The 24,214-nt window shown below is 29.9% G+C and overlaps 1 long non-coding RNA gene across 2 annotated transcripts; it reads right to left on the bottom strand.

Annotated features, from left to right (window-relative positions):
• Positions 1-19,130: 19,130 nt before the first annotated feature.
• LOC149511776 (uncharacterized) lies at positions 19,131-21,429 on the bottom strand. 2 transcript variants are annotated; one of them, XR_016333764.1, is made up of 4 exons: positions 20,229-21,385; positions 19,777-20,135; positions 19,502-19,653; positions 19,131-19,407 (listed from the first exon to the last, which is right to left on the bottom strand). It is a non-coding gene; the product is annotated as an uncharacterized LOC149511776 (long non-coding RNA). The 2 variants fall into 2 exon arrangements; XR_016333763.1 differs by having other exon boundaries at positions 19,777-21,429.
• Positions 21,430-24,214: the final 2,785 nt, after the last annotated feature.

Genomic DNA, 24,214 nt, shown 5'->3' with positions numbered 1-24,214 from the left:
CAATAGAATGAGTTTTTGAAAAAGAATCTTGGATTAATGTTTAGAATTGTCTGGATATTCATTATTTGGATATACCATTCATCCCAATGATATGCATCTAACTTGTTCCTTTGTCCATTTGTTTTTGTACTAAACTCGTTCCTCATTGATTACCTTTCTCTCAATTTACATTGTGCTCTCTTATTATTGCATCCCCAAAATAAATCAAAAAAATATCTGACTGCATTATAATTGTCAAAATTTGAAATGATGATGAATGAATGGCAATGCACATAAAAGATTCTTGCATTCCTTTGAAAAGAAATCTAAGATGATAAAAGAGTGTAAAAACCTGAAAAGATGATTTGAAAGGACACATGATGTGATCAAATAATGAATATAGTGATGGATTAATCAACAAATGAAGAGAGAACAAAAATCTAAAAAGAAGACGATCAAAATAAATATAGTGATAAATTGGTTGACATAACTTGTGAGTTATGGTCAAATGATAAACATAATGTGGATCAATGGATAGAATTTGTTCTGAAACAGCTAGTGCTAAGAAGCCTATGAGTGGTGACCAAATGATGAAGGATGAAATTTGTTTTGAAATGGCTAATGCTGAAAAGCCTGTGAATTATGATGAAAATAGTATGGATTAATGGAAGAAATTGTTTTGAAATTGCTAGTGCTAAAAAGCTTATGAATAATGGTTAAGTATCAATTGATGAAACTTGTTCTAAATGGTTAGTGTTGAAAAGTTAAAAAAGAAAGATGAGAGATGATAGAGTCTTGAGAACCATATTACCATAATTAATTAAAATTTTATGACATGGACATCTGCATCACATGCATTACATTTGCATTATTGTTTGGAGAATATTTGAAACTTTGGTTTGGCTATGCATTTGCATTATGCAATAAACATTTGAATTATGGTTGAGAATATGGCATTGTGAGAATCTAGATTGTTGCATTTGCATCATTAAAAAAGCATTTGCATAATTGATCATGACATTCAGTACATATAAAATTTTAACTTTGGTAAAAGTTTGAAAGTCATTTGGAAAAAAAATTTTAGATAATTTGGTGAAGTCTTGAATCCTTAAATGAGAACCTTTGAGTTTTAAATGAGAATCTTTAAGACATCCTTAAATGAAAACCTTTGAGTCTTAAATGAAAATCTTTAAAATATTTTCAAATGAGAACCTTTAAATCTTAAATGAAAATCTTTAAGATTTTTTCAAATGAGAACCTTTGAGTCTTAAATGAGAATCTTTAAGACGTTTTCAAATAAGAACCTTTGAGTCATAAATGAGAATCTTTAAGAAGTTTTAAAATGAGAACCTTTGAGTCTTAAATAAGAATATTTGAGTTTTAAATGAGAAACTTTGAGAAACTGAGTTTTAAATGAGAATTTTTTATAATCTTTGAGTTTTCAAATGAGAATATTCGAGTTTTAAATAAGAACCTTTGAGACTTTATATGTGAAACTCTAAATGTGAACCTTTGAACTCGAATAAGAAGTTTTGAACTTTTGGATGTGAATATCTAAAATTCGAACGAAAAGCTTTCAACTTTTGGATATGAACCATAAATTTGTCAAATGTGAACCTTTGAACTCGAATAAAAAGCTTTAAACTTTTGGATGTGAATCTTTAAAATTCAAATGAGAATCTTTAAATGTTGGATATGAGTCTTGCTATTTGTAAATGCGAATTTTGAGATCTTGCAAATTTGAATTCTTACAAAACTGAGATTTTGAGAATCAAATTTCAGTAAATTTTTGTGAAGCTGAAATATTTTTATGAATCTGAACCTTTGAATTTTAAACTCAAATTGTGAATCTTTGAGCTTCCATTACAAATTTCATCATATATGATCTATGATTCCTCTAGACATGATTGTCGAAAAGCTTTTTATTTTTCAAAATCGTTGTACCTCTGTTTAAATAAGTCTTTTATTTTTCAAAGTTGTTGTACCTCTGTTTATAGGAGCATTTTATTTTCAAAGTCATTGTACCTCTGCTTAGATGAGCATTTTATTTTTCAAAGATGTTGTGCCTCTACTTAGATGAGCCTTTTATTTTTCAAAGTCATTAAGCCTCTGTTTAAATGGGCCTTTTTATTTTTCAAAGTTGTTGTACCTCTGCTTAGAGGAGCCTTTTATTTTTTAAAGTCATTGAGCCTCTATTTAGAGGAGCTCTTTTATTTTTCAAAGTTGTTATGCCTCTAATTAGAAGAGCTTTTATTTTTCAAAGTTGTTGTCCTCTATTTAGAAGAGCCTTTTATTTTTTTAAAGTTATTGTGTCTTTATTTAGAGAAGCTTTTATTTTTCAAAGTCGTTATGCCGCTGTTTAGAGGAACCTTTTATTTTTCAAAAGTTGTTGTGCCTCTGTTTAGAGGAGCCTTTTATTTTTCAAAAGTTGTTGAGTTTCTATTTAGAGGAGCTTTGTTTACTTTTTCAAAAAAAAAAAAAAAACAAAAACAAAAACAAAGGAAGTGTCGAGTTGAGTCTTAATTGGGTGTCTACGTCTTTGCACAACTCTTGTTTCACAGAAAATGTGCAAAGAGGGGTAGTTGTAGATACCCTAATTGGTTTGGGCCCAAGCCCATTGGGCCTAGCTCAATAGAGTCCAAGATGTCAGGCCCAAGTATATTTTTTTATTATTTGTTTTTAATTTTTAATTAATTAATTAATTTATCCTTATTTTTTTTTAGTTTTATTTACTTATCTATTTTGATTGTTTATTTATTAATTTATTTTATGGTTCATCTTTGATTTTTCGATTTTGTATCATGATAATTATAATAATCTTAAAAAAAAAAGTTTGCCATGAATTGGGCTAGTAGGATTGAAGTTGGATTCATTTTGTTTAAAGATAGATCTCATTTTTTCTGATAATCCTATCCAAAAAGAGAATTAAGGTTAATTAGAAACTCTTCTGATTATACCCTATAAATACCCATAGATCAAGAACAGAAAAGAACACACAAAACACAGAAAACAAAAGTAAAAAAAAAGTGTTTAGAAAAGTAAAAGCAATCCTAGACTTTTTAGGAATGTTTTGGAATTTTGGTTTTTTTTTTTGAAAAATTTTTGGAAAAATTTCAGATTCCGACAAATTTTTCAATAAAACTTGAGTTTCTTGGCAACATTTTCTAGTTTTAGATGGCTTTTTCCAGTTTTTGGTGAAACATTCAACCAGATTTTGGGTTCGTAAAGAGAATGGGAGAGAAAAGAAAGGGGAAGAAATAGGGGAAATAAGGGAGATCTAATAAAAAATCGAGAATTAACTTTTTATACCTCCGTAAAACGATGTCGTTTTGGTATTTAAAAACCCTTAGGATCCAGACATTTCTATTCGGATCAATCCGACCTGATCGCGACTTGCTCCACCAACTCGCATTTTAGCCAATCCATTCCAGCTGAGTCGAGCCGCGTCCTGAGCCATGCTTTCAAGCTGTTGTTTCTATCTCGAGCTGAGTCGAATTCTAGCTGCTAAGCCGAGCCGTTTTGTTTTTTAGTTTTTTTAATTTTTATTTAGTATTTTATTTTTGTTTTTTTTAGTATTTTTGTATGATTAAATTTGAAAAAAATAAAAATAAAAAAGGAAAAAAATAAAATACTTTTTTGAGAATAAGTATTAATTATCAAATGATGAAATTTATAGAAATTTCAAATGATAAATTTCTATAAAATTTCTAAGTAAGGAATTTTATTTAAATTTGTCCTAAATGGTAGAATAATTTAGATAAAGTTTCAATAACAACAATTAATATTTATTTTTAAACACAAAAAATAAAACCAAAAAAAATAAAAAATATTAATAAAAATTTTGGAATTAAATACAAATTACCTAAGGATGAGATTCTTAGAAATTTCAAATGGTAAATTTCTAAGAAATCTCTAGGTGAGAAATTTCTTTAAATTTGTCCTAAATGGTGGAATAATTTAAATGAAATTTCAATAAAAGTAATTGTATTCTTTTCCAAATTTGGTTGAAAATATTTGACAATTATCCATTGATGAGATTCTTAGAAATTTCAAATGGTAAATTTCTAAAAAATCTCTAGGTGAGAAATTTTCATTAGATTTGTCCCAAATAGTGGAAGAATTTAAATGAAATTTCAATAAAAAATAATTGTCATATTATTTTCCTTCTGAAAAAATTTTTTTTTTTAAATAAACCAAAATGGTGGGGAATTTAGAAATTCAAAAAGAAAAAATATTTTTAATTTGACATAAATGGTGAAATAATTAGATATATTTTTGATAAAAGCCAAAAAAAATAAAATTAATCAAACCTTTTTTCGATAATCAAACCTCTTCAAGGAAACAAATGAGATCCTTGAATACTCTTGAGGTGAGAAAATATTTTTAAGAATTCTACCGGATTGATGGAAGAATCTTATGAATTATTTCTAATATTTCAACAAAAAGAATTTAAGACCATTAGAACTAAGACCCTAGTATAAATTTAAAATAAAATGGTACCATCATTTAGATGGGCATGTGGGGTGCTATAACCTTCCCTATATGTAATCGAAATCCCATACTTTGTTTTGGTTTGTAGACTCGAATCTATTTTTTTAAGGACCCTTAGTCAAACTTAGGAGTTCCTTAAGAGGATGGATTTCTTAGGTGGGTCAATCATACCTAATTAAAAAAGATTAGTGGTGATTTCATTTGTTAAGTCTAGCTATAGATTTTTGGATCTATATGTTATGACACTAACTAGTGTTGTTGATTGTTATCATGTAGCTTATTATATAGAGAGCTTAAGGGGAGACAATTGACCAACAAATTTAGATTCGTTGACCTCAACTTCATTAGTGAGCAGAGTGGCATAGTTGCTTATCATGCTAATCATGTGATTAAATGCATGAAAAGATCGGTTGTTTATTATTTGCTCCAGTATAATGCACAATAAGTTATATTCATATAAATAATTATTTCAACTTTACCCATATCTGATATGATGCGTAATTTGAGTATATCATTGTTATTATTTTGTAATCATCATTGGGTGCTTATTGTGATTGACATCAAATCCTTAACGCCATACTTACTTAATTTAGTTAATCCAATGGCGATACCTAATCTCGATATTCAAACTTTTATAAAGAGGTATTACATTATATTATATTATATATCTTTTGTTTCTTTATAAGTAATTTTATTTATGTATTAAGTAATTTTTTTCTTTTCAATTTAAGGTAATATCTACATTTGATAAGAAGGCAAAGAAACTGAAATGGGTGTCATTACCGGTAAATGTGAAATTTATTCTTTTATGCTGAGTTTGTGTAGATATTATGTCCTTCATTTTATGCGGGAGATAGTTTTATATAATTTTATGACTACACCATTCAAAGTTAGTATAAATTTCATAAACTCGTTATATCTTCAAAAAAATAAAAAGCTAAATTATGTTCTCATTTATTAACATTTACTTATGCTATTTTCTTTAGTGTGAGAGTAAAGAAAGCTTCACGATGGAAGAATTGGATAAGTTCGTAAAGAATGGTGTGAGTATGTATTATCATTTATCAATATTGATAGACCTTGAGGTTAGACATTGTTGGTTGAATGTAAATATATGAGAAACAAATTGTTATGATGTTTTTAACATGCCATGTTGAATGAAAAATTTAAGTTTGTAGATTAGGGTTTTGGTTTAATATTATTGGTATATATTTGTTTTATATGAATACCCTATGTGTACTTAATATATTATTGAGTACGATTATTTCAGAAAAGTATATTAATATGACAACGTTATCAGTTTTAAAGTCGGATGTGAGGTCAATTTCTTGAAATACAACAATGTTCATTATGTAAATTCCAAAATATAATTCGTAGTATCATATATATAAATCAAATATTTTCTGGGCATAAATATACAAATGACTTCAAATGTTTTTTGGGTATAAACCTACAACTGACTTAATATATATAATATCAAAAATATTTTTATGATGGGATTAATAAAGACGTTTTTAGCAAGAAAATGCCTTGAATTATCTTTAACAAAATGTTATTGAAGGCATTTTTAACCAAAATTGCCTTCAATAATCCCACATAAAAATATATTGTGTGAAATATTAAAGGTATTTTAAGACAAAAACGCCTTCAAGAATCTGTTTCAAATAGTTTGTATGGATTATTGAAGGCATTTTTGACAAAAACCACATTCAATAATCTCTGTTAAAAATTTATTGATTGGATTATTAAAGGGACTTTCACCCAAAAATGCATTCAAGAATCCATTCCATATTTTTCCTATGAATTATTAAGAGGATATTTAGCAAGAAAACACCTTAAGTTATCCCTAATAAAATGTTATTGAAGGCGTTTTTGATATCACCTAAAAATTTATTGTGAGAAATATTAAGGCGTTTTGGGTCAAAAATGCCTTCAAGAATTTGATCCAACTTTTTTGTATGGATTATTGAAGACATTTTAAAAAAAAATCGCTTTCAATAATATCAACTAAAAATTAATTGAATGGATTATTGAAGGTGCTTTCGACGAAAAATGCCTTCAAGAATTTGTTCCATATTGAAGGCGTATTTTGCCAAAAGCGCCTTCAAGAATTCATTCCATATTTTTTCTATGGATTATTAAGGGCATTTTTCTATCGAAAATGCCTTGAATAATCCTTAACAAAATATTTTTGAAGGCGTTTTTGACAAAAACTACCTTCAATAATCCGACTATTCAAATTTATTGTGTGGAATATTAAAGGCGTTTTGAGCCAAAAATGCCTTTAAGAATCCATTCCAACTTTTGTGTATGGATTATTGAAGGCGTTTTTGACAAAAATTACCTTTAATAATCCAAATTAAAAATTTATTGATTGGATTATTGAAGGTGAGTTCGGCCCAAAACACTTTTAAGAATCGATTCTATATTTTTCTTATGGATTATTAAGGGCATTTCACTGCCAAAAATGCATTCAATATTCTCTCCAAAATTTTTTAAATCGATTGGTGAAGGCATTTTTGTCCAGAAAATGTCTAGAATAATTAATTACAAATAATCTCTGCAAAAACCCAAAAAATGCTAAATGTGGGGATCGAACCTATTATCTTATGGTTAACATTTGTACGATCCTAAAATTTGATAGGATATTTATTGAAGACGTTTTTGACCAAAAACGCTTTCAATAAGCCTGTGAAATTTTTTCGTGAAATTATTAAAGGCGTTTCTTGTAGAAAACGCCTTCAATAATCGTATATATTTTTTATGAAGAGATTATTGAAAGCTTTTTGCAAAAAACACATTCAGTAATTCCTTATAAATTTTTTTAACAGGATTATTCAAATTATTTTCTGTCAAAAATGCCTTTAGTATTCATTCAAATTTTTAAGACAAGATTATTCAAGACGTTTTAATTGATAAACGTCACTAATATCAAGTCTTGTGTGGAGCTTATAAGTAATAACGCCGTTATTTGAATATTTAGTGGCATTTTGATAATAAATACCTTAAGTTTTATAAAAACATGAAAGTTATCGATATTTGTAACTGAAAAGTAGCTACAAAACTACCACTAATCTTCTATTTTCTTGTAGTGTATATATCAAAATCTCTAGGTATTATCCACTTAAGACGCATGTTAAGCAAATGTTCTTATAAACTCACATTAGCAAGATTATGATGAATTGAGGATTTTTTTAATATGAAAAAGTCTTTTAGAATGTAAAACTGGATTTTCAATTGAGTTATTGGAATTTATTAAATTAGATAGCTACTTATAATACTCAAAAGATAAATCTAGACTTAAGATGTTAAACAAAAATAACTTTTCAAATTAGATAAATTCATTTATCATTAGTTAGATTCTTGAATAATTACGTTCGTGACTACTTTGCTTCAAGTATAATAACTAACATAAACTACTAGTCTATGTAATCCACTACTAAGAACAAGTCAAGAGAAAGACTTGAATATATACATTTCTTTTTAATGGAAAAGACTTGAACATTTTAATTATAAGAGAGCAGCTTCTGTACCAAAAACAACTATTTGGACTCTAGAGGAGTGTTGATTTGCTCTCCCGGGTTCCCTTATATCAATGGCTAAAATGAACAAATGAGAATGTGACATCTAGCTCTATCATGTTATCATCATGAATGCAACATGCACAGTTAATTTATCGATACAGATTTATCTTTTTTCAAAATAGTTTTAGATGTTTGAAACTTGGCCTATATATTTAATAGGAAAACTCTTGTTTGCAATCTGAACCAGCATGAGAAAAACCATTAATTAATAGTTGGAATATGTAATTTCAGATCTATTCTTCAAAGTGTTGGAGAATAATACTGTTTGAAATTAATGAAATGGGTTTTTGCTACTTTAATTTGTTGTTTCTTAAACTATTTTGGGATAAAGATTTTCACACCTCACAATATAAATCATATATAATTAATAAAGAACTCATAAATGTAGATAATCATAAATCTAATATGGGAACAAAAAAACAAGACAAAGATCACAAAAATTGTCGTTAATGTGTTACTATTGTTCCTATATGATGTCTTTTTCTTACTGAATTAAGCAAAGTCAATCTAAATATACATAATTACAAGATTAGTACATTATTGAATTTCATGTTTTCTCTTTCCTTGTTGGGTTCTACTTCTAACAGCAATTTCCTTTCCTTTTGTTGTGCCCAAAAAAATAATAAATAAATAAATAAATTTATGGAACTATAAATTTCCCGCTAGTGGGTTGAATTTGGAATTATATTTTAGTATATATGATGATTGGCCTATAGATATCAGTGTAGTTGGCCAATTAACAAGAATAAATGCCCGTTGATTTGGGTTAAGACAAGTAGCTTTTGCAGAAAATTGGGATTTCATTGGGGATTCGTTGCAGCCCGCAATGGATTATAAAACATGCTTCTATGTTCTTACCATTAAAGCACATTCTTTGATAGCCCAGGGAATTTGAACTTGAAATTTTTTATTTAAAATTTAAAATTTAAAATATTTGTTTTACACATAAAACTTTTGATGAATCTATAAGTAATTTAGATCACGATTTACTATAAGAGAAAAACTCTTCTGTCTTTCTATTTAATTTTAAGATTTGTATTTAATTTTTATTGTATAAATTAGTCATGCTCATATACAACCTTATGGTACGTGAAGATAAGAAAGGTGAAGGAAGAAAGAAGGAAAAAAACCAATGAAACAAAGAAATCGAAAGATGAAGGAAAATTCATTAATTGCCTCTTATTGACCGCGATTACGTACTATATTGATATGTATCTTCTAAGAAAGTTTAGTGAAATTAAACTTTAAAAATATTACACTTAATTTGTAACACTCATGAAAATATATCATTGTAATAAGTTGACATCATAAGATTCAAATAGTAATATTTATAATTTTATTAATTTTTAAATTACGGTTTCCTTTGTTAAAAAAAAATTACCATTGTAATTTACAAATTAAATGAAAGATTAAATCCTAATCTCATTCTCACCAGATTGTCCCTGTGAATTTTACAAAATCTCTAGCCTATCATTGGGTTTCCTTTTTCCTTCCTTTTGATTGTAACAGGGGAAACGTCATGTTTTTATTTCCTTCTTTTTAGAAATTTAATTTTCTTCCCATAACATTCTCAATCATTTCCTATACAATTTCTAATTTCATTTAGAATTTTTTAATAAGTTAATTTGCGATTAGCCCAGGTTTGTATATGTAATCTCCTTTCGTTTATAAATTAAATAATAATTAAATCTAAGTTTCTAAAGAAATTGTCTTTCCTGTTCTACCTTTTCCTTCCTGTTGGACATCATCAAATTATTGTACAATTTCCTTCAACTTTCCTTTTATTTGCATAGAAGTTGATTCCTGACCAATCATCATGCATGCCCTAGCACTATAAATGGCAAAGATGAAAACCAGAGGGTCACCCGACAAGGTTAAAAGCTAGCTTTGCCTAGTATTGAAAAATGTGGCTAATTACACGCAGAAGATTGCAGGGCAAGGGCAACGACTAGTTCAAGAAAATTTTGAAGCTAACCCTTTTTGCAGGGACAAAAACTTTTTTCTTTAACTTGGCTTTGCCCTTTCTCTGCGATACTTTCTGATTTCTCAAAACTTAAGCAAGAGGTTCAGTACTATTGCAGAGAAAGGCTAAGACAAGTTAAAGCAAGAGTTGAATGCTAAATTGAAAACTTTTTCTTTAACTTGTCTTTGCCATTCTCTGAATGTACTATTTCTTTCTCTAATCTCAACAATCAAAGGTGTTTAAATTTCCAACATCAATTTGTTTTTCTTGCAGCTGGGAAAGGTAATTAGCGATATATATAATCTGAACAATTCCAGCAAATGTTTAGCATGGAAAACTTTGTTTGACACTCAGATTTATATTATAATCAATATGGCTTCAAATTTTTCTCTAACTACTTGTCTTTGTCATCCTTTGATGTTTTCTTTTGTTTATTAGTTCCTTTTTTTTTTCTTCTTCTTCTTTGGGTGCAAAATTACCCACTTACTTTCCATATGACTTTGAAACCAACCACATATCAGATTTCTTTGTTACTGCAAAACAGCTTGGAATCAGGAAGGTGGCTATGGCGGCTACAACTACAAGAGCCTGTAAAAGAACAGTGATAGAATAATTTCTTGCAAGAACTTTTTGTTGTCAAATTACAATCATTTGGCCAATGGTATTTTGAGGTCAACATGAAATAGCTGCTGCTGCTGCAATTATTTCTGAAAACGGTGCTCGTAGCTGTTAGCTCCTTGAAGTTTCCAAAAGAATTTGATTGCTTTTCCTGGTTAAGCTTTGATTTAAGCAAATTAATGCATTTCACTTTGATCAATCATATGAGAGACATGTTTGTAAACATGTTTCTGGCATCAATTACTTTAGATTATCTCTTGTTTGTAACAAAATGAAATTTGTTATCACTAGCTATCTCCATTTTTTTTTATATAATTCTCACAACTGATAACATAATAAACTATGAGCTTACCCTAATAAAAAAAAAAAACATTCCTGCCTGAGTTGAGCTTAAACAATATATATAGTTGCAAATATATACCCTAGTCCAAAGGGATAGTCGTTGGCCATGTGAACTTGTAGAAAATAACACACTTGTTTCTACATGTCAATGTTTAAGTTTTTGGCATGACCTAAAACCACACAGGAAACATCATTTTCCTTCATAAATATATGATGCAAAACTCATTCACCACCAACTTGAAAAAGTAACAAGTTGGCTCAGGTTTTTTTATGATCTGTCGTTTAATTACATACCTCTTCCAGTTCCAAAGTTACAGGTTAATTTCTTTTATTATATGAGAACCAAAACAGTAATGAAGAAGTGTGTGTGTATATATATATATATAAAACTACCTCTTGTTTGATCAATAATCACATGGAATATATCCCATTTAACGCTTTTAGCCTACTTACAATTCAGGAACAGGAAAATATAACGACTTTTGAAGTAATTAAGGTCATCCAAAATTAAAAAAGAGACAAGCAGTCAACAAAAATTAAGACATACATATCCACATTCCCAGCAATTACGGTTGAAAAAAACAAAATAGCCAAGAATTTATGGCACGGTCTTAATATGTTGGTCCAAAGTAAAATTTAATTAACCACTTAATGAAAGGGGTTTTGATATTTAAAATCTTTAGATAAAGTGATTCTTGATCAATATTTTAATTTTATATATATAGATATAGAAAGTAAACTATATATGAAGCTTTTCTTTTGGAAGCCATGAGTTTCTTCATATGATAAGAAAACAAAATGAACAATCCCTGTCTTTTCACTTTTGAAGATGAAAATTTATTTCTCCACAAGTCAAGAAGGAATTGGGAAAACGAAAAACAAAAAAGTTTGGAAAAGATGGAGGAAAATCAAGCGAAAAGTGAAGGAAAAAAAGGGCCCATGGGTGAGGGGACATCAATTGACAAAGGCATCGATCAAACAACTTAGAAAACGAGAAGGGTTTTAATTTCCTGGAAAAGGTATACAGAAGGAATTCATGCATTGCATGGCTGCATGATAGCCATGAATTAAGATGGTTTAATTTCCAGGGAAAATTTCAAACCCATGTACATAGACCCAAAGAGGTTGAGTCACCACAGAAATTAACCCTTGGCAAGGAAAACGAGAAGTTAAAGTTGAAAGGATCATAAACTTAAACGTATAAATTTATAAAGAATAATGAAACACTAGAATTGATAGAAACCTTATTAAAAATAATAATAATATTGGAAAAATCAAATTATTAGAACTTGATGAGGATATAAGCTCATCTCATTCAGACATGCATGAAACAAATATTAATATTATACCCTTCTTCATAATTAATTCTAAAAAGGATTGAGTTTAAATTTTGAATTGCAAAGAGGGTATGTAACCATCAAAGCACCGAAAACAGACCTTGAGCCAACGCCCATTTTACATAACTGCCTCAACATTGATTTAGCATAGTCATACGTTCTAACTCTAACAAGCACATGAGTGGTTATTGAAAATATATGAGTAAGATGATTGAGTTCTAAACCAGGCTGCTTGATAACAGAGTCGAGAAATTTCAAAGCTAGTCTTCCATGAACTTGCCTCAAAGAAGCTAATTTGTAATCCATGTGGTTCAATGACTCCCAACGGTCTATAGTTAAAATTGTGTATCTGCTTTTCTGCAATTCTACACACACAAAAATTCAAAAACTTTACAATAAGAAACACATGTTCATAAAAAAAGTTCACAACTTCTAGCATAAAAAAGTTGAAAAGAGTTATCAGAATGTCATAACATATAAATTTGAAAATCTATAGTTAGACTTAACAAATGAATTCGCCACCAATATTTTTTAACTGGATGTAATTAGCTATCTAATGAATCTATCATTCTAAGAAACTTTTAAGTTTTATTAAGGATTCCTAAAAAAATAGGTTTGAGTTTATAAACCAAAACAGATTTTGGGAGTTCGATTACATATGGAAAGATTATACACCCCCACATGCCCATTCAAAAGATGGTACCACTTTATTTTAAATTTATCTTAAGATTTTGATTCTAATAGTTTTAAATTTTTATATTAAATATTGAAAATAACTTTTAAGATTCTTCCATCAATCTGATAGAATTTTTAAAATTACTTTATCACTTCAAAAGTATTTAAGAATCCCATTTGTTTTCTTGAAGAGATTCTATCATCGAAAAAAATGTTTAATTATTTTTTTTATTGAAAATATATTTAATTATTTCATCATTTGAGCCAAATTAAAAATATATTTTTTTGAAAATTTTAAATTCTTTACCATTTGGTCATATTTAGAAATTCCTCTTTTTTTAATTTTATTTTCTTTTGGAAAGAAAATAATATGACAATTATTTTTTTTTGAAATTTCATTTAAATTCTTTCACTATTTGGGACAAATATAAAGAAATTTCTAATTTAGAGATTTCTTAAGAATTTATCATTTGAAATTTTTAAGAATCTTATCATTGGATAATTATTAAATATTTTCAACCAAATTTGAAAAAGAATACAATTATTTTTATTGAAATTTTATCTAAATTATTCTACAATTTAAGATAAATTTAGAGAAAATTTTCACCTAAAATTTTTTTAAGAATTTACCATTTGCAATTTCTAAGAATCTCATCATTGGATAATTATTAAATATTTCAACCAAATTTGAAAAAGAATACAATTATTTTTATTGAAATTTTATCTAAATTATTCTACAATTTAAGATAAATTTAGAGAAAATTTTCACCTAAAATTTTTTTAAGAATTTACCATTTGCAATTTCTAAGAATCTCATCATTGGATAATTATTAAATATTTCAACCAAATTTGAAAAAGAATACAATTATTTTTATTGAAATTTTATCTAAATTATTCTACAATTTAAGATAAATTTAGAGAAAATTTTCACCTAAAAGTTTTTTAAGAATTTACCATTTGCAATTTCTAAGAATCTCATCATTGGATAATTAATATTTTTTTAAAATTTTATTTTTTATCTTTTATTATTTTTTATTTTTTTTTGAAAATAAATATTAATTATCGTTATAAAATTTTATCTAAATTATTATATTATTTGGGATAAATTTAGATAAAATTTCTTACCTAAGAATTTTATAAAAATTTTTTATGTGAAATTTTTAAAAATTTTATCATTAGATAATTATTATTTTTCTCAAATATTTTATTTTATTTATTTCTTCTAAATTTTTCTTAAATTCAATCATGCGGGCTATTTTAAAAATAAAAATAGATAAATGAATTAAAAAATACATAAAATAGAGAGAAAATACCAAAAAAAAATTGGCTCGGATGCAGACACAAAAGAAGGCTCGCCGGAGCACGGCTCAGCTGCTTGGAGGCTCGGCTCGGCTGGAGCCAAAAACCTGAAAACGGATTGGGTCTCAGGCGCAGGTTCCGGATCCAAATACGGGATGAAGCGCGGGTCCCCTTGAAACGCAGCGTTTCACACTGCTATGAAACTTAAAATTTTTCTTCTTCTTTCATTTTTTCTGCACAGCTTTTATTCTTCTCCTATCTACAGGAAACGGTTGAACAACAACCCTCCCCAGATTTCGGTCAGTAACGCCACTGTCCACCGCTATGCACCGTTGTCGTCCGATCGCCAATGCAGCCTAAAATTCCTCCATCGCTTCCTCTCTGCTTCCTTGTCTCGGATACAAGCTCGGGTTTTCACGGATCCTCTTCAAAGCCCTGAATCTGGAGCTACGAGCCTTGGCTTTTTCCACTGTCTCAACTTCTTTCCACCGGTCGATCAGGCTGATTTTCAGATATGTTGCTCACCGTCCTTCGTTCTCCCTTTCTACCGTTCCGATTTTCAGACAGCATCTCCACCATGGACCGTCACCGCCGCTACAGTTATTGGGACAAAACTTTTCTGCAAACCTTATATTTTCTGTGTTTTCTAGTATGGTTATTGGTATCTGACTCGTCTCTGTAATTGTCTTTTCCTGACTTGGGTTTTGTACTTTTGATTATGTCGCCTCTTTCGATGGCCAAATTGCTTCTGTCAATTTGTGTTTCTGATGATGGCAATGTAGTGTGTAGGTTCGGTGATGAAAGATTAGGTTTGCAAGTGATGATAATATGTTGGAATGCTACTATTTCAGTGGCTGTGTAGGGTCCAAGATTGCTAACTTGTGGTGTATTTGCTGGATATGGGTTATATGGCAGAGTCGGCTTGGAAGAGATTCTGGTAGCAAGAATGCCGTTGAAATGATGATATGAGGAGGCTGAGTATAACTGGCTGGATTCAGTTTGGTGTTTAGACAGAGATGGCAGTGTGGTGATTGAACTACAGTGGTGGAGTTCTTTACTGGCAGCGACTCAAGAAATGGTAGTGGAGAATGGAGGAGGTTGGCAATAGTATGAGAAAGTTATGGCTTGGCTGAATTGTCTGCAGGGAAAGAGGAAGGGATCGGCTGATAGTGGACTACCTAGGAACTGATTGAGTTTTCTGGGATTTGCTCGACTGTTTTCTCTTTAATTTCTGGGATGATCCCTGTGTTTTTCTCCTCTTTTGTGTTGTGATTGTCCGGACTTATAAGCCAAAGCTGAGCTGATAGAGTTTCAGCTCCATTCACCAAGCTAAAGATTAGCACCAATCTTCTGATTGCGATCAAGCCTAATCCCGGACTGCCAGCTTTTTATTTATTTATTTATTAATTGGATAATGAAACAAATGCAATTAAAGATAAACAATAGAATATTTAAAATAAATAAATAAATATGATAAATATAAAATAAAATCTGAAATAAAAATGAATAAAAAAAGTTTCATAATCGAGCTTGAATTGATCTCAATTAATGAAAAATTTAGGATAAAATGAGATGCCTACATTGAGAATTGCGAGTGGTTTTTGACAGTTGTGTTTGTATCATCTAGTTTTGAGCTTGTAGTGGAAAAATCAAAGGAACAAAGAAGAGAAAAAGGGCTGAATTTGAGAATTTATGGTGCACCCTACAGAGTGTTTTGGATGAGGTAGAACTCAGGCTGGGAGACATGACTGCAACTGTTACTTTTGTTGTCTTTGTATTCTTGTGTTTGCACTTCTCTTCTTAGTTCTGAGCTTTGTCTTCTTTTTGTTTTGTTATCGACTTTTAAAACTTTGGGCCTGAGTTTTGCATCATGACCCAAAAAATTCTCTTTTAGGCCAGATTTTGGCAACTTTTTAAGGCTGATTGGATCACTTTTAAGTAAATATTGGGTTGGGTTTTGGGCCAATGGATTAGCTTTGAAATTTGGGCCATTTGTTTAGGGCCATATAGTCTTTCTTGCTTTCATGGTTTTGGGTCCATTTGGTGTTGAGTAGAATATTTTCCGATACTTTGCTATTGCTATGTTAAGGTGCTAAAAAACTTTATTGGAAGTTTTAATTATGATAATTACAAAAATCTTATTTATTGAACAAAAATTCTCAATCCCAATTAGGACAGCTTGAGAGCATGGGACAAATGGCAAACTGTAATGAGATTGAGAGGTTGTGATATGTCATTGGCATGATGGATGGTGTTCATATTCTCAAACCTGTTTTCTTCTGTGAAGCTGCTTTGGTTTTGTCCCACACATTGTAACTAAAATGGCAAAAAAACAAAATAAAGGAGAGAAGCTTCTTTTTTTCTTTTGAAATTTCTTTCTTCTTTCAAATGAGTCAATCTGATTAATTCTTTTTGTAACATAAAGAAGGAAATTGACTAGAAAAGGAGAGGTGAAGAGAAGGAAATTAAACGGCAAGGAAAATGGAAAGAGAATCAAGAAGTCAAGTTACCATCCAATAGCAAGAAGTCAAGGTGGAGAGAGGTTGGAGATGGAGGAGGGTTTTCCCGGAAACAAACAGGAAGGAAAAGTACAACGTGGTTAACAAGGTGAACTGCTATACTTGGTTTCCTTAGTGCTTAATCAAGGCCATGTTCCTCTTCCCTCAATCCAACTTGCTATTCAGCCAGAAATGCTTGGGAAAATTCAAGGCACCGTGTTAGGCTTAGCAAGACTTCTATGCTGCTGTGGCTCTTTATTTTCCCCAAGCATCTGTGTTCGACACATACATGAGCATGGAAGTGTGACCCTCTAATATACAAAAAAAAAAAAAAAGGAGCATAATGTAAGACACATCTTGGACACATCATCCGAGTCCAGTAGTAATTATCAAGGAATTGAACTCCATCTCCGTGGAAAAGAACAAACAGGTTGTTATTGACATATTGCAAGCTATACTTGCTATAGTTTTTCAGGTTGGTTTCTTTCACTGTCATTTTCCATGCAATTTTCCACGCAGGAACGGAATTAAAAATTAGTTTTTTCAAATTTTATTCGCACAGGGGTTCTTGTACGCGTATGGCACAGTTCATTTTCCTCTATAAATTAAAGGAAGTCCGCAGCTGAGCATGCATTCAAGAAACTTTTATCATTGTTATTATTGCTTCAACATGGGTTTTCAAGTAATTCTGACCATATTTCGCAGATGAGAGGGATGAGGAAGGGAAGGGAAGCACAATATCATTGATCAGAGAAACAAATAGAAGAAATAAGTGAGGGACAAGAATGCATCAGAAAGGGCAAAAGCAAGAGCTAAAGGGAAAATTAAAAGCCATTGAAAATGACTGAAAAGCTCCAGCAAGTGTTTAGCATGTAAACATGTTACTCTATTCAATGGCTTCAAATTTTTCTCTAACTTTGATTTTCCCTTCTAATCTGATTGAATTTTTGTTCCTCACTTATTTCTTCCATTTTCTTCTCGTATAACCTCATCCATCACCAGTCTTATTATAAACATAGGTATGCAATTCGACATCAGAATTTCTTCTTATTTTTCATGCAACGACTATAATTGTGATAACAAATAGAGATAGCTAAATCTATATGATATTTGACCGATTTGGATACCCTTCAATGAAGGTCTTGAGAAATTTCTCTTATGCATGCAGCTACATAATTAATCAAATTTTCAGATGTTGATGACATATTCTATATTATATGCTATAAGATAGGATTAATATAGCTGGTAGAATATACAGCTTTGGGTAATTATGATTTATATTTGTATTAATTGATATGATATTTCCTTTGATGAACATCTTATATATGTTTTTCCCTATAAACAAGAACAGTAGTCCTATGATACCTCTTGATTGAATTTATCTGTCAGCTCTCTGCTCAATTATCCTGAACTGAATCAGTCTAAGCGATTAACAGCAAAACCAGGCAAGAATTTGACTGCCATCTACTATTTGGTTAAACGCATATTTATCAGATAATTTTCTGATTAGTACTTCTTTTATATATTAGATTTGTCAAAGAATGGCCAAATTTGGACTCACCAACAAACATATTGGCTCAGATTTTGAAGAAACAAACTTATGACTACAAAAACTCACTATATGTTGGTTTTTCTTATAATTAATGTGTGATATGCAAAAATAATAAATTCAACTTAAAGTTTTTGAAATTAAAAGAATTAAGTTATAACCATGATTACTCATGTTTGAATCAACATTAGATTATCCATATATAAAGATGTCGAATTAAATAAAAATTCAAAACCATTGCAATTTTGGCAACAACATGCACCTGTGCTGTTTATTCATCCTTCCTCTCAGAATATATTTTAATTAATGATGTTAGACTTAATTAGACTTCTGGGATCTGCCCATCTTAATCCAAACTAGTTTGCTTCAAAATGTTTGAGTCTGATGCCTAGTGAAAGTGAAAGGCTATTAGAGAAATTGGGTTTTTTGTCATTCTTGATCCTCAAGTAGTTTAAAAAAATTTAATCATCCTTGGTAAAATTACATAAGTTAACTTTAGGATAGTGAGTGACTTGAGTCAGAAACCCATTTTCAGCCTCAAGTACACGTTAAATTTTTGATAGCCTAATCAGCAAGATGTATAGTAAGACTAACAAATTAAAAAATACTAGTATTATATGACCAAGACGTAAAGCCTTCTAGGCAATATGTCCCACTGTCAAAATGCCTTCTTTTCACATGTCATTTTGTCTAGTTGATATGAGATCCATCTCATGCATTATCATATATATATATATATATATATATATATATATATATATATATATATGTCCATTTCACACACAAAACGCAGAAGGATGAAAATGTAAAAACTTAGTTTTGGTCCTATAGGAATCTGCACAACCCTAAAACATCACTATATACAAATTTTCAAAGACAAAATGCAAAATACTAAAGGAATTTATGTAAAGGTTTTGACCAGCATACTCATCTGCAACTCATTTATGATGTGCCTAAGTACATGACTAACCGGTTACCAGCACAAAGGGAAAATGCTTTGGAGTTGTCTTGATGTACTTGTCGTTTTCATTTTCTTGGATCCTTGTGATCCGATGCTAACATGATCTGCTTCCTGTAATTTCTTTGTTAGAAACAATAATTAAAACAAGGGGAAAAAGAAGACAAATCTCAGCACAACGAATCAAAAGATAGTTTAAAGAAAAAACCAGGTTTCTTCCGACTTTGATCAGATGCTTAACACAACCGTGTCCCAAGATTTCAGCTTCTATACCATCCTTTTACTTTCATTAACCGTGTAAAATCCGTGTGCAACATTGTTTTCCTCTCCCTAATTAAACCATTATAAACCCCAGATACCCTTCAAAAAAACCAGACAAAGAATAAAGAAAGTCTGATGAAGTAGTTGTGTCTGAACCAAGTGAAGTGCATAATTCTGCAGCCTAAAGAAGAGAAGAAATTAATGGAAGAGACAGAGAAGAACCTGGAATGGAATTGCAAGAAGGAAAAGATGATGGAAGAAACTACATAAGAGAGGAATGAAGGAAAGTTAAGTACCAGAAAAGTGCAAGCCAAGTTACAGAAAACTTTGAAGACATTGAATATGAATCTGAAAAATTGCAGTAAATTTTACCATATTGTAAACATGTTAAGATATTTGGTGGAAATTTTCACGTTCACTATCACTGGCTCCAAAATTTTCTCTAACTTGTCTTTGCCTTTCTCTGATGCCTTCCTTTTTCTTCGTCTTTTCTTATCATGTCCATCACCAGTCCTTTTCTTCTTGATTTGGATACAAAATTATGTGGTTCAGTTGGTCTGGTCTCCCCAAATTTACTTGAGCTAAAAGTTAACGAAACTAAAATTAAGGGTCTTGAGACTGCAAATTGCAAATTATCAAGGAAATCAAGAAGAAGACTATAGCCCTAGACTTACAGTGTAGGTGTTCCATATTTGAAACTCCAATGGAAGCTCCTCCAGGGAAATTTCTGGTCTTCCAGGGAAGAATTTGTGAGCTGCCTTCCAGAATAATACATTAGGAAAATTAAATGTGTTGCAGATTTTAATGAAGATGTCAGGACCAAGACTAACTATGCATCCTCAGGACTTTGCTGATGAGATGAAAGATTGTTTTCCAGGGAATGTTCAAAGCTGTAACGACGTGGGAGAAAAAAAAGAAAAAACTTTTTCTCTAAAAAATTTTCTGATTTTTTCAGCTTCAACGCCGGATACTGGCTCTAAAACACTTGTGATGCGCCTTTGATTTGTTCCTGATCTTTTTTTTTTCTTTGGCCATTGATTAATTATAAGAAAACACTTTATTTTTCCTGTCCTAGCTAATTCCTATAAAATATTGTTCATTTTTCTTTTTCCAACTAGTCAAAGCATTCCTAAGAAGCATGAACCACGAATCAATTGCAGACATATCAAAATCAATGGGGCCACTGGCCATGTGAATCTCGTTTTGGACTTTTGCTCGTTCATGGAAGATTGAATTGCCAAAATTATCCCGGAAAAAGAATATTTGCCACATTCTTTTAAATATCCTAGAAAAAGGGGGGTCACTCTGAAATTTTTTACAAAACTCAGTACATTATGGGTTACAGCAAGTTAAAGATCCATGAATCACACAATAAAATTGAACTTTTCTAACCTAAACCTTGTAATTAATTCTGGTAAACGACAAGTCTACTATGTATTCAACTGCAAAGAATGAGTCAAAAGAAAGACTTGAATACTTTTTTTTTTATTTTTTATGGAAAAGACTTGAATACTTCAACAATAAAAGAAGAGTTTCTGTACAAAAAAAAAAAAAAAAGAAAGAAAAAGAAAAACCTATGAGCATGAGTCTTGGATCTTGATTTGGTCTTCTTCCATCCCTCTTCCGGGGCCTTCTTTAAAATAGTACCTCTATTTGGTCAATGCCAAAAAAGAATAAATGAGAATGTGATGTTGTAGATGTTGTATTACAAATTTTTACACATAAAAAAAAGATTCTTTTGAAGAAAGTGTATATATATGTAGGTATTAATCTATAATTAGAATAAACATTGTTAAGGGTTTGAAAGTAGTTATCTACGTATGAGGTTCATTATTAACTATGATCACATTGGTATATAAAAGATATTGTGAGGCAACAAATTAAAGCTACAAAACCCCATTTTAGTTCAAACAATATATAAGCATAGATCTGAAACATAACAGCTATTAATGGTTTTTTCTTAAGTTGGTTGGGATTGCAAACAAGAGTTATCCTATTAAAAGTAGACCAAGTTCGATCAGACATCTATAACTCTTGTGAATTAGGGTAAACGTAAATTGATAAGTGGACCAGGTTGCCTTTAAAGAAATATGTGACTGCAAACGAAAGCTGATGATAAAAATAGGAGAAATTATCATTGATGGCCCTCTCACTTTAATGCCATGAATTGATGTTAATTTCTAGTTTATATGACTTGACTTGACAATGTACAGTTCAACATTGACATAACAATTTTGAAAAGTAAAATATATATAGAAGTGAAATAAAGACAAAAATAATGGATTATTATTTTATTAGTAAGATTTTGCAAATGCTTACAAAACAAACATTACTTCATCCTGCCTTAGAAAGGACATACAAAAAAACAATTTCCACAATTAATTAATATGTAAGCATGGCTTGACCTTTATATTGGGAAGAAGTTAATTAGTAAAAGTTGATTGTATGAAAAGATCATGAAATAAACAGGAAAGAAAAAAAAATGAATGATTAATATTAAGTTTAAGCGTTATTTGAAACACCTGTTTCACATGTATAAAACTTTTGATGAATATTCTCTTCTCTTTGGAACTGCACCTGCTTTGGTTTTTTTTTTTTTTTTTAATTAGACTTGAAGACTTGTTCCTTAAAACTGATATCATCTTCAGAAGACATTTCCACCCATTGACCCTGACCAAGTATTTTATATGTATCTTCTAACAAAGTTTAATGAAACTAATTTTAATGAAACTAACCCTGAAAATAGTACCATTAAATTTTCTTTTTAGTTAATTATTGCTGTTTGGAATTTTGATTCTTGAAGCTGAAAGTCTAGCATTTAGTTTATATCAAAATCTCTAGGTATTGTCTATTAAGGCGCATATTAAGAAAATGCTCTTGTAAGCTCACGTTAATAAGATTATGATGAGCCGAGGATTTTCTGAATATGAAGAAGTATTTTAGAATGTGAAACTTGATTTTTAATTGACTTATTTAAACTTGTTGAATTAGATAAGTATTTATATAACTCAGAAGATGAATCTAGACTCGAGACGTTAAACACAAATGACTCTTCAAACTAGATAAATTCGTGTACCATTAACTAGATTTATGAATAATTAGGTTCATGAATACATTGCTTCAAGTTTAATATCTAACATAAACTACTAGCCTACTTTGTAATCAACTACCAAGAACAAGTCGAGAGAAAGACTTGAATATATACATTTCTTTTGTTGGAAAAGACTTGAACATTTTAATTATAAGAGAGCAGTTTCTGTACCAAAAAAAAAAACTATTTGGACTCTGGAGGATTGTTGATTTGCTCTTCTGGGCTCCCTTATATCAATTGCTGAAATGAAAAAAGAGAGAATGTGACAGCTCTATTATGTTATCAACTTGAATGCAACCTGCACAGTTAATTAATCAATATATATTTATCTTTATTCAAAATATTTTTAGATATTTTAAACTTGGCCTATATATTTAATAGGAAAACTCTTGTTTGCAATCTGAACCAACATGAGAAAAATCATTAATTAATAGTTGGATGGTAACACTGTTTGAAATTAATGAAATGAGTTTTTGCTGCCCTAATTTGTTGTTTCTTAAACTATTTTGGGATAAATATTTTCACACCTCACAATATAAATCATAAATAATTAATAAAAAACTCATAAATGTAGATAATTATAAATCTAATATGGGAACAAAAAAACAAGACAAAGATCACAAAAATTGTCATTAGTGTGTTACGATTGGTCCTATGTGATGTCGTTTTCTTACTGAATCAAGCAAAGTCAATCCAAACATACATAATTACAAGATTAGTACATTATTGAATTTCATGTTTTCTCTTTCCTTGTTAGGTTCTACTTCCACCACCAATTTCCTTTCCTTTTGTTGTGCCCAAAAAAATAATAAATAAATAAATTTGTGGTACAATAAATTTCCAGCTAGTGGGTTGAATTTGGAATTATATTTTAGTATATATGATGATTGGCCTATAGATATTAGTGTAGTTAGGCAATTAACAAGAATAAATGCCGGTTGATTTGGGTTTAGACAAGTAGCTTTTGCGGAAAATTGGGGTTTCATTGGGGATATGTTGCGGCCTGCAATGGATTATATAAGATGCTTCTGTGTTCTTACCATTACAGTACATTCTTTGATAGTCTAAAGGAATAAGAACTTGTATTTTTCGAATTAAAATTTCAAATTTAAGATATTTGTTTTACACATAAAATTTCTTACGAATTTACAAGTAATTTTTACATCGTGATTCAATATAGGAGAAAAAGTTTTCTATCTTCCAGTCTAATTTTAAGATTTGTATTTAATTTTTGTTGTATAAATTAATTATGTTCATATGCAATCTTGTGATACGTGAAGATAGGGTAGGTGGAGGAAGAAAGAAGGAAAAAGCAGTGAAACAAAGAAATTAAAGATGAAAGAAAATCTATTAATTATCACCTATTGACTGCGATTAAGTACTCTATTGATACGTGTCTTTTAAGAAAGTTTAATGAAATTAACCCTTTAAAAATATTATATTTAATTCATAGCACTCATGAAAATATATCATTATAATAAGTTGATATCATAAGATTCAAATACTAGTTTTTATAAATTTTTTATTTTTAGATTACTTTTCTTTGTAAAAAAAATGTTGTAATTTACA

Source organism: Durio zibethinus, chromosome 25, assembly GCF_047325235.1.
Source record: "Durio zibethinus cultivar Kanyao isolate XHJ-2024 chromosome 25, ASM4732523v1, whole genome shotgun sequence".
Classification (NCBI taxonomy): Eukaryota; Viridiplantae; Streptophyta; class Magnoliopsida; order Malvales; family Malvaceae; genus Durio; species Durio zibethinus.
Note: the sequence above shows the minus strand (reverse complement) of the source record. Positions and strands in the feature narration are given on the sequence as shown.